The sequence below is a fragment of the Salvelinus namaycush genome, chromosome 14, assembly GCF_016432855.1.
Source record: "Salvelinus namaycush isolate Seneca chromosome 14, SaNama_1.0, whole genome shotgun sequence".
Taxonomy (NCBI): Eukaryota; Metazoa; Chordata; class Actinopteri; order Salmoniformes; family Salmonidae; genus Salvelinus; species Salvelinus namaycush.
The window spans coordinates 5,913,366-5,925,812 of NC_052320.1; the positions used below are offsets into that span (position 1 = coordinate 5,913,366).

At 42.6% G+C, this 12,447-nt stretch overlaps 1 pseudogene; it reads right to left on the minus strand.

Annotated features, from left to right (window-relative positions):
* The window catches only part of LOC120059573, a 77,324-nt pseudogene extending 65,178 nt beyond the window's left edge, over positions 1-12,146 (minus strand).
* Positions 12,147-12,447: the final 301 nt, after the last annotated feature.

Genomic DNA, 12,447 nt, shown 5'->3' on the forward strand with positions numbered 1-12,447 from the left:
AACAGTATGGAACGAATCATTCAAAGGAGATAATAAGTGCTTTCTTGACCTGTGGTATACCGTAGGATTCCTCCAGGATGAGACAAACTAGTACTCCTTTAGATTAACCTACATTTGAGGAAAGATGAGAAACCCACAGCATAAGTAGGCTTGGACGATATATCGTTTATACCGTATAATTTCAAAATGTGGTTAACTTGCCAGCTAAGTGGCTAGATGTTAACGTGAAGCTTCTTGGTTACAGCAGAGACATTCAAACCCCCTCCTGGATCAAGATCCCTGTTGACTAAATTGTTTTGTGCTTCCACAAAATAGAAATAGTGCCCCCTTGTGTGCACATTCGGTAATACCGTATCCGCCGGTAGGTACAGAAACAGTATGAACATCTGGATATCGCCCAACCCTTAACCTAACTCCCAGCAGCAGATTGATTGTTTGGTTTATGGAAGGTAACTGTGAGAGGACAGCCCATCTGGTGGGATACAGCAGAGCCAAATCCAAAGGAGCTGCATGCCAACTTTTCTCCTTTGGCTTCAGGATCAGGTAACCAGGTGAACAGAACTTCAATTCAATCAGCCTTACTATGGAATCCATTATGCTGAGTGTTGAGGTAGCCAATAAAAATTAAAAAAGTTCACAATTCTATCTATTGTACAACAGAGCTTATTGTCGTGCATAAAATAGGTTGGCAAAGTAATACAAAAATACATGCAGACTTCCTATTAGATCTGAAAAGACACCCATCACAAGTCTAGCTTGATTAGGCTGACAGTGCATTATAGCATCCTGTCTAAAATGCATGCAAAAGGGCAAAATACCAGACAATATTCTTCACACTGTTAATTTATCAGAGAATCAAGTTGAAGTAAGTAGAGGGTACGTTTGTGGTCTATGATGAATGATCTTACATAGTCACCTGGATGTTTATTACACTGTTGATTGCCATAGGCTGGGTTTTAGATTTGCTTTGCAAAAATAATCACACTGGATCAGGCCTAAAACCTCCTTGCTTGTGGGCATTGCATAAAAGCTGCTTGCTATGAGGAACACAGGAAGATGGAATGAGGAACCAAAGAGAGGAGGAATATGTTTGCTTGGCATACAGAGGGAGAAATTATTCACCCACAAACACATCAAGCCGGTCACGGATTGAGGGCTACGCTGCAGGTTTCAGGACTCAACTGGCAGAAATCCCCCCTAAATCTCTCTCACAGCAATTTAGGAGAGGGAGGATAGGGTTTAGATCCCGGCTAATCTATTGGGGGGGGGGGGGGGGGGGGGGGGGGGGCTGACCCTGAATGAATCATAAGTCTGGAACACCCTAAACCCTAGCAGGGATCTGGTTTAACAAGGTCACATAGAAACACCACCAGTCTGCACACATAGGGACAATGGCAGCTATGAGTGACACTTCTGAGTCCTTATAGTTGACACATCGCAACCTTGAAACAGAGGAGACACACACTAGGGCTGACCCCATTTAGTTGACTGGTCCATTGTTTGTTCGATAGGCTGTTGGTCGACTGAGATTTCTTTAGTCGGGCAGTAGCATGAAATAAAAATCACGGTGTACAAGACCTGTCTGATGTGGTTCCTGTCTGAGTGGACTGATTCATTGTGGAGGCCTGTCTGAGTGGACTGATCCACTGTGGAGGCCTGTCTGAGTGGATTGATCCATTGTGGATTGATCCATTGTGGAGGCTGTGGGTATGGCATAGCCCATCAGTCTAAGACATTTGCTACTGAAATTGTATATGGTTATATTACGTAAACAATAAACATTAATAAAAATTATATAATTTTATAACAAATGCGCAACTGAGAAGATACATACAGGTCAATATCCAGGTTAAGGCATTGTGTTGGAAATGGACTGGGAGTATAAACGGATATCTTGGTCTACAGTCAATGGACTGGGAGTATAGACGGATATCTTGGTCTACAGTCAATGGACTGGGAGTATAGACGGATATCTTGGTCTACAGTCAATGGACTGGGAGTATAGACGGATATCTTGGTCTACAGTCAATGGACTGGGAGTATAGACGGATATCTTGGTCTACAGTCAATGGACTGGGAGTATAGACGGATATCTTGGTCTACAGTCAATGGACTGGGAGTATAGACGGATATCTTGGTCTACAGTCAATGGACTGGGAGTATAGACGGATATCTTGGTCTACAGTCAATGGACTGGGAGTATAGACGGATATCTTGGTCTACAGTCAATGGACAGTCAGTTCTTTAAAACCTCAGTTAGATAACATTTGTTGTAAAGGACCAGTAAAATAACCAGTAGCCCAACTTCTTTTAAATCATAAACCACATTGCTGATGGCAGTAATGTTATGTGTCACCTGTAAGGTAGTTCTAAGTGTAGTATGCATATATACGGCTGCCAATGAGAGGGTGGCTTAGGTGGCTTGAAAGGGTACATTTTAGCTGTGTCATGATTCTAAAAGAGAGGAGAAATTCTTACCTAAAAGAGCCATGGTAAACAATGATTAATGATAGTTAGTGTGGGTGAAATTGCAGCTTTTATATTCATCTGCTGGGAAGACCTATACAACTCCTATTCAAATATGACCTTTTTGAAAAGCTCCTTGAGTGGCTTAATAAGATTTAATAAATGAACGTACAAAATTACGATCTTAATTACACCCACGGCAGGGACTGGCGTTTCCAAGCCTCAATCAGGGAGTATAACTTAATGGATGGAATAATAGGTTTGTGGTAGGTATTGGACCTGCTTAAATTACTTTTCGGGGAATGATCTCAGCAGGGAAACAGTCCTTGGGTAACTTCCTTTCTAAAATGGACTGAGAAGGTTATGCACATTGGAGGAAATAGGTTTATCACACTGCCTACATTTGTCTCTTATCCAGAGCGACTTACAGTACAAAATACAGTAACGTGCCTTGCTCAAGGGCACATTGACAGATTAGTTAACTAATCGGGGATTCGAACCAACGACCGTTCGGTTATTGCCCAATGCTCTTAACCGCTTACTACTTCATATTCAGGAGTCTGGTGGTTCTGCATCGGTGTGGGAGTTCAACTACTTGAGTCATACAGCTCAGCTATTGTAAGCTATGGAAAGCAATTGTCTCATTCTGGACAATTTACTATTATGCAAAATGAGACTGATGTCACGTTTAACTATTTTGGAGAGAGATTAAAGCACTATAATTTTTTACATTTAGTAGACACTCTTATCTAGAGCGACTTACAGTAATGAGTGCTTACATTTTTGTACTAGTCCCCCATTGGAATCGAAACCACAACTCTAGAGTTGCAAGCAACATGCTCTACCAACAGCCACACAGGGACCTCCAAAATGCAAAGAAGTGCAGTATACAGAACAGTGTACGCTCTAAAACAAAGGACATATCTCATACATCACATTATGTATATCGCATGCCAATCAAAGAGATTATGCTCGGAACTCAAATTTTCTTTTCAGGATCCAATTCTAAGAAGCAATCACAATACGGAATGGATTTCAGTGAGAGGAATTTGTGAGAGCAGTTTTCATCTCCTCAAGGGTAGTCCATGCTTGGGTTAAAGATCACACATGCCTAGAATATATTTAGGTTAGCCTGGATCATACAGATATAAGGAGTGACTATGAGTCAATGGGAAACGTCCTCTCCACCAAACCCCTAGTTAAGTTAATCAACCTCCATACAAATTCATGTGCATCTTGGTGGAATTCATTACAACACTTTGACAGCACTGTCCATGACGGACAAAAGGCCATGGCCAATAACATACTGTACTCTGAATAACTGAAACAGTTTCTGGTTTCTAAAATAGACTCATGAACACTAGGGCTGTCCCCGACGAAGAAAAAAAATGTTGGTCAACCGAAAGTCGTCTGTTCTTTCGACCAATCGATTGGTCAACATTTTTAAATGTGTATTTTTTTCCCATAAGGTGTGTTTTTTTTTTAAACACACCCTATGTGTTATAATAAAATCAACTATGAACTTGTCTGATGCTTAAAGCACACCGTTTGATGAAATAAGACGCAAATGACTCAAGAGGAAGCCAGAGATTAAGATTATCAGAAGAGAAAAACCTTAACCTGACCCGACCATCCTCCTCTCGCTCCTGCTGGCTTTAGCAGATTCTACCGTTACTCTCCTGAAGTTACCGGTAATGGGCGAGGATTTGGCAACCTTTCTCGTGTGGAATGCCAATTTACAGGGCTTTCAGAAAGTATTCTGACCCCTTGACTTTTTCCACATTTTGCTACGTTACAGCCTTATTCTAAAAAATATATTTTTTAATCCTCATCAATCTACACACAATACCCCTAATGACAAAACAAAAAACAGGTTTATTAAATGCATTAAAAATAAAAACTGAAATATCACATTTACATAAGTATTCAGACCCTTTACTTAGTACTTTGTTGAAGCACCTTTGGTAGCGATTACAACCTCAAGTCTTCTTGGGTATGACGCTACAAGCTTGGCACACCTGTATTTGGGAAGTTTCTCCCCTTCTTCTTTACAGATCCTCTCAAGCTCTGTCAGGTTGGATGGGGTGCATTGCTGCACAGCTTTCATCAGGTCTATCCAGAGATGTTCAATTGGGTTCAAGTCTGGGGTTTGGCTGGGCCACTCAAGGACATTCAGAGATTTGTCCCGAAGCCACTCCTGTGTTGTCATGGCTGTGTGCTTAAGGTCGTTGCTCTGTTGGAAGGTGAACCTTCGTCCGAGTTCCTGGGCGCTCTGGAGCAGGTTTTCATCAAGGATCCCTGTACTTTGCTCCATTCATCTTTCCCTCAAACCTGACTAGTCTCCCAGTCCCTGCCGATGAAAAACATCTGCACAGGCCTCCCGAGTGTCGCAGCAGTCTAAAGCACTGCATCGCAATGCTAGAGGATACACTACAGACCCAGGTTCGATCCCAGGCTGTGTCGCAGCTGGCCGTGACCGGGAGACCCATGAGGCGGCGCATCGTCCAGGTTAGGGTTTGGCCGGCCAGGATGTCCTTGTACCATCGCGCTCTAGCGACTCCTTGTGGTGTCTGCGTACACGCACGCTGACTTCGGTCGCCAATTATATGGTGTTTCGTCCGACACAATTGGTGTGGGTGGCTTCGGGGTTAAGTGAGCAGTGTGTCAAGAAGCAGTGCGGCTTGGCAGGGTCGTGTTTCGGAGGATGCATGGATCTCGACCTCTGCCTCTCCTAAGTCCGTACAGGAGTTGCAGTGTTAGGACAAGACTAACTACCAATTGGAAATTGGGGAGAAAAAGGGGTAGAAAGTACCAACAAAAATAAAATGCAAATATTTGTACCTGTAATAAAACTATGGTAGATGGCATCAAGAGAGTAGTGGCTGCTGCATTCTGGTAAATGGTGTCAACATAGTTAAGAACTGTCAGTTACCCTTCCCCAGATCTGTGCCTCAGCATAATCCTATTTCGGAGCTCTACAGACAATTCCTTCGACCTCATGGCTTTTGCTCTGACATGCACTGTCAACTGTGGGACCTTATATAGACAGGTGTCTGCCTTTCCAAATCATGTCCAATCAATTGAATTTACCACAGGTGGACTCCAATCAAGTTGTAGAAACATCTCAAGGATGATCAATGGAAACAAGATGCAGCTGAGCTCAATTTCGAGTCTCATAGCAAAGGGTCTGAATAATTAAGTAAGTAATTAAGTAATAAGATATGTATTTTTTTTTTTTTATATACACTGCTCAAAAAAATAAAGGGAACACTTAAACAACACAATGTAACTCCATGTCAATCACACTTCTGTGAAATCAAACTGTCCACTTAGGAAGCAACACTGATTGACAATAAATTTCACATGCTGTTGTGCAAATGGAATAGACAAAAGGTGGAAATTATAGGCAATTAGCAAGACACCCCCAAAAAAGGAGTGATTCTGCAGGTGGTGACCACAGACCACTTCTCAGTTCCTATGCTTCCTGGCTGATGTTTTGGTCACTTTTGAATGCTGGCGGTGCTCTCACTCTAGTGGTAGCATGAGACGGAGTCTACAACCCACACAAGTGGCTCAGGTAGTGCAGTTCATCCAGGATGGCACATCAATGCGGGCTGTGGCAAAAAGGTTTGCTGTGTCTGTCAGCGTAGTGTCCAGAGCATGGAGGCGCTACCAGGAGATAGGCCAGTACATCAGGAGACGTGGAGGAGGCCGTAGGAGGGGAACAACCCAGCAGCAGGACCGCTACCTCCGCCTTTGTGCAAGGAGGTGCACTGCCAGAGCCCTGCAAAATGACCTCCAGCAGGCCACAAATGTGCATGTGTCAGCATATGGTCTCACAAGGGGTATGAGGATCTCATCTCGGTACCTAATGGCAGTCAGGCTACCTCTGGCGAGCACATGGAGGGCTGTGCGGCCCCACAAAGAAATGCCACCCCACACCATGACTGACCCATCGCCAAACCGGTCATGCTGGAGGATGTTGCAGGCAGCAGAACGTTCTCCACGGCGTCTCCAGACTCTGTCACGTCTGTCACATGTGCTCATGTGCTCAGTGTGAACCTGCTTTCATCTGTGAAGAGCACAGGGCGCCAGTGGCGAATTTGGTGTTCTCTGGCAAATGCCAAACGTCCTGCACGGTGTTGGGCTGTAAGCACAACCCCCACCTGTGGACGTCGGGCCCTCATACCACCCTCATGGAGTCTGTTTCTGACCGTTTGAGCAGACACATGCACATTTGTGGCCTGCTGGAGGTCATTTTGCAGGGCGCTGGCAGTGCACCTCCTTGCACAAAGGCGGAGGTAGCGGTCCTGCTGCTGGGTTGTTCCCCTCCTACGGCCTCCTCCACGTCTCCTGATGTACTGGCCTATCTCCTGGTAGCGCCTCCATGCTCTGGACACTACGCTGACAGACACAGCAAACCTTTTTGCCACAGCCCGCATTGATGTGCCATCCTGGATGAACTGCACTACCTGAGCCACTTGTGTGGGTTGTAGACTCCGTCTCATGCTACCACTAGAGTGAGAGCACCGCCAGCATTCAAAAGTGACCAAAACATCAGCCAGGAAGCATAGGAACTGAGAAGTGGTCTGTGGTCACCACCTGCAGAATCACTCCTTTTTTGGGGGTGTCTTGCTAATTGCCTATAATTTCCACCTTTTGTCTATTCCATTTGCACAACAGCATGTGAAATTTATTGTCAATCAGTGTTGCTTCCTAAGTGGACAGTTTGATTTCACAGAAGTGTGATTGACTTGGAGTTACATTGTGTTGTTTAAGTGTTCCCTTTATTTTTTTGAGCAGTGTACATTTGCAAAAATTTCCCAAAACTTTGTTTTGCTTTGTCATTATGGGGTGTTGCGTATTGATTGATGATTATTTTTTATTTATTTAATCCATTTTAGAACAAGGCTGCAACGTAACAAAATGTCAAGGGGTCTGAATACTTTCCGAATGCACTGTAGATATGCTACTGCTCGACTAAAAGAACACTTGATCGATCAACAGCCTGTCGACCAAACAATCGACCAGTCGAATAATTGGGGTCAGCCCTAATGAACATAACATTTAAATAGCATAGAACACACACACACACACACACAACATAAAGCACTTAGACACACATGGGTAATTGCACAGGTACATAGACAAAGCATAAGGTAATTCAATCATGGACACACACGCAGGCAACAATCTAATTAACTTCTCATAGCAAAGAGAGCCCCGGCAAAGAATTGGTACAAGAACAAAGTTATTATGTCTGATCCATCTATTACTATGAGTTCAGAGCATATTCTTCTATTTACACAAAACATGCACACAAACACACATGCACAAACACACATGCACACAAACACAAAGCAAGTGTAATCTATGTGATTGGTTAGTTGATAGCACAAACTAGAAGAGGAAAAACATCCATATCACATTTCACATTCTCAACTAGTTGGAGATTAGGCAGTGCACCTGCACCAGCGGCCTAAATCAAGTAAGGACCACTAAACTCATAATCAAAGACCCCAATCTCTGAGTACCTTGGCGGGGCTGTTCCTGTTGCTAATGTGCACCTTCATCAGAGCCCCATGGTGTCTCTGTTGCTGTGGGATTGCTGTGGTGACATCCAGCCCCCTGAGCCCTGTCCTGTCAGCTCAACGCTGTCACTCTGTTCTGACCCCAACCTGTAGTAGCGTTCACCAAGCAACACTAGAGCAGGAATCATTTCTGCATTGTATCAAGCATTTGAAGAACGGAACAAGATATAGGCCAAGTAGAGGGTTATTTCATTCCTGAGTTCCAAAGTGACCTGTACAGTTTATAAGTCGAGTCCCACCGCAAAGAGCAATCCAACACTCAAAACAAAGTGAAATGAGAGGCCATGAACAGGAGTAAAAACAAATGTCTAAACATGAAATAGATCACAGCCATGTAATTATAGAGTTGGGCCAACTTGTAGAATTTTTAATATTATTCTAATTTTAGACATTTAGTTACATAGCATTGTTTAATTAACTATCCCCCATGCAATGTTAGTGGAGCTAACATGGCGGCCATAGACTGTTGTAGTGTCATGTAAATCCATCATAATGCAGAAACACCAATGTCCTACCCATAATAATTGTAATTCAATGGGATCGCTATGGTCCCAACTCTCTAAATACATGGCTCTTGATCAGATCAGAAACTCTTCAGTCAAACAGATAACACTGCAACTGTGGTTGTGTTTCTGAGACCAAATCTTTGAGTCAAGCAGAAACTAGTGAAAAACTAAGATGTAGAGAGCAGATAAGATAATGTCACGACTTCCGCCGAAGTCGGTCCCTCTCCTTGTTCGGCCGGTGTTCGGCGGTCGACGTCACAGACCGTGGACCACTGATCCATTCGTTTTGTCTTGTCTTCCTTCACACCTGGTTCCAATCCCATCATTTACATGTTGTGTATTTATTTAACCCTCTGTTTCCCCTCATGTCCTTGTCGGAGATTGTATGTTTGTGTATTATGTGTTGGTGCGCGACGGGTTTTGTACCCACTTTTTATTATTTTGGTTTTGGAGTTTTGTGAAGCACTGATTAAACAACTCTGTTTACACCAAGTTCGATTCTCCTGCGCCTGACTTCCCTGCCACCAACACGCACCCGTTACAGGTAACCTATCTGACTTTGAAGACCAACAGATAGGAGTAAATGCTGAGTAAAAGAGATGTTAAAACTGACTATGAACCTGTGACGTGTAATCTCTGTAATTTTTCCAATGTCATCATATTTCAAATCTCAGAAATGACAAATGTTTGTATCCATTCGAATAGCAAAAGACACTCCTCAGTCTTCAATCAGCTGTTTTTAAAAATGGTTATGAAAGTTTTATTTTCATGACAGTCTTCATCCATAACTGTTGGTTACACAGTAACTGTACAAGCCCTATTTCTGTGTATCTAGATAAAACAAACGGCTTTATAAAAGAATGTGCTTAATGGAATGTTCATAACATCCAGTCCCGGAATTTTTCTGAAAGAAATGACAGAACTCTGAACAAAACCAATCAATTTACTGGAGTATATTCTGGAAAGATGGGACATATGCATGCATGGAATCCCACACATTCTTATCATTGACTGAAAAAGATGAAGGAGATGGACACATACCAGGATCAGACTTGGAGAATGTGTCCACGTGCAGAAGATCCCTATGGAAATAACATACAGGGGAAAGAAAGGGGGGGGAGAACTATTTTAAATCAGACTTTTCTTTTCTCAACATCAATTCAATGTCACTGCAGCAGTGCAGCACCCACTTGAATATTTTTCTATGAAGTCTTTGTTTGCTTGTTAGTACATAATTTCTCATGGAAAACACCTTGACATTAAACACTTGTTATTTTCCCTCATCAAAACAAAATGTATTACATACAGGTAACTGCCAAAAGAATGGAAAAACCAACAAAGTGTCTTAATAGGACATTGGACCACCACGTGCTGCCAGAACAGCATCAATGCACCTTGGCATCGTAGATTCTCCAAGTGTCTGGAACTCTATTGGAGGACACCATTCTCCCACGAGAAATTCCATCATTTGGTGTTTTGTAACATTGTCACATTGTCACATCCAACTCTTTCCTCCGCTGATGAGAACAGTCTCCTGGGATCATTTCTATATTGTCAGTATTTGAGTGACTGCCATTGGGTTCATGGTTCATATTATATCAAAGGGGAAACAACTATTCCCCATGAAAGAAATGGCAAAGACACTGGGTCTCTGTCGAGCTCTGGACCAGTGAGCTAAGGTACATTTGTCCCACAGCTGGCATGTTTTCCAAAGGTCTTCCTTTTAGGTTGGCAGTTTGCCAGGTGCAAAAAACACAAAGGAAATGGGTTGTTGAGAGGCAGACAAATTAAATCAATGCTGTGCCTGATTGTGTATTCTCCTAGCAATGTTCTATTAGATATGATAAGAGGAGACGTTGCAGATGTGTCTCACAGAGAACGATCCTCTTGTTTCTAAGCATTGAGGAAATCCAAAATTAAGGCTTAGTAATCTCCTAGGAGGCACCAGCAGCCGATCCATTCATTATTCAGGGTCAGGGAGGATTATTGTTTGGTGGCTGGGGTTGTGACCATGGATTTCTGACCATCAGATTTTTTTTTTTAGGACAGACAACACAAAGGCCACTCAGCCAATAGTGTATAATTTCACAGCATGAGGAAATGTTCTTAATTCGCTCTTCAACAGAGACACTGACAGCCACCACAATCCCAGATCCACATTCTCAATTTTGATCAACAAATGTGAGACTTGAAATACAACCGCAGTATGACATTCTCTGTCTGTATCAGATATGAGGACTGTAACCTGGCCAGTAGGATGAGTTGCTACAGGTTAGTGACAGGGGTCTCAGGGACCATTGAACAGACTGAAGGGACAATACTGCTAACAGTCTACATCCCTTTTTCATGTAGGATATAGACTTACTTGACAGTTCATGAACACACATCACTGCTCAAGGTGTTAGAGGCCCCTTGTAAACTCAAGTTAGTTTGTCAGATGCCTTGTGAAACCTCTATATGTGCTGTTGGTTTTGTATAGTAGTACCGTAGGTTACGCAACATCAACATTTATCTGTCTCAGTGTGAGAGGTCTCAGTGTGAGAGGTCTCAGTGTGATTCGCCACTGACCTTTCCGGGAAATAACATGTCTGAAAACAAACACGTACTGCTGTGGAAAACACCGGAATGGGCTGAGACCTAGAGAGCTGAACATTTGTCACATTTTGTCTACCAAAAACAGTTAGTCCATTTTGTTTCCTGAGCTATAACATACTGTACTGACCTGTATAGATCATATTGGACCTGCCGTTGTATGAATTTATTTCTAAATCGATTGCCATGTTAAATAACCCACTGATTTCAGATTATATACAGTGCCAGGGCATTTATGCACACTGCAAACTGATGTGATTAAACATTTGACTGTGAAAAGGATGCCAAGGGGGCAACAAGAGGCAAATGTGCTATTGCGGGCCGCGTGCAGAGGTACGTAGAGGAGCTTGCTTATTATTGAAGTACTGTATTTAGTGAAGGACATAATGGCAGAAATGTTCATGAAGACAATTAGGTGCAAAATGTGGGTATATACACTCCACACATGTAGAGTAGCCAAGCTCTATTGTGTTTAGGCTATACCTGCTTGAGGTGATTAATCAATGGCCACACCACAACATGATCCAGTCTTGGTGCCTGGCACCTCTATCACTGACTACACAGGGCTGATGTACAGTCAGTCACATCTTGGCACACCTTCGAAGGTGTATCAGGAAAGAGGATAATAAGTATGCAAGAGGTGAAACAATAGTTATCATATTTCTACTGGATGCTTGAGATTCTAAAAATGTTAGAATGTTGACTAAATTAAGAGATATCTAACTTGGTATGCAAACTTAAGTAACTTGTTAACACAGAAAATGTGCTCTAAATAATGATAATCAAATAATGATAATCAAATATTAGCACACATCTCATCTGCATGTTGTGAAATAATTTCAATACAAGACCTTTCACTTTATAGAAGACATCGTCCTGTAATTTTACATTTCATCATACATTCATGACCTTACCTGCATGACACGGTAACTTCTATTTTAGTAGCAGGAACGATGTTGTTCAGCGGATCGAAATCCCCTATTGATGCCATCATCGCGACTCTGAAGTTTCTCTTTAAATTTGCACGTGTCAAGCTATTCTGGTGAAATATCTCAAGAATATTATCGACCACTAAAAACTTAAATCAGACCACAAGTTAGCGGTAGAGACATATCTGTCTTCATTGAGTTTTGGAAAGAAACGCGTCGTAGATTAAAATACATTGCATTGGAGAGAAAAGCAATTTATCCTTTACGCCACGGTGTAGCTTAGAGGAAGACTGAAGCGCGTGCCTCTCCGTACGGATGGATTCCCTTCAATTTATATTCTTCCAGTGCTTTCGACAGGTGGTG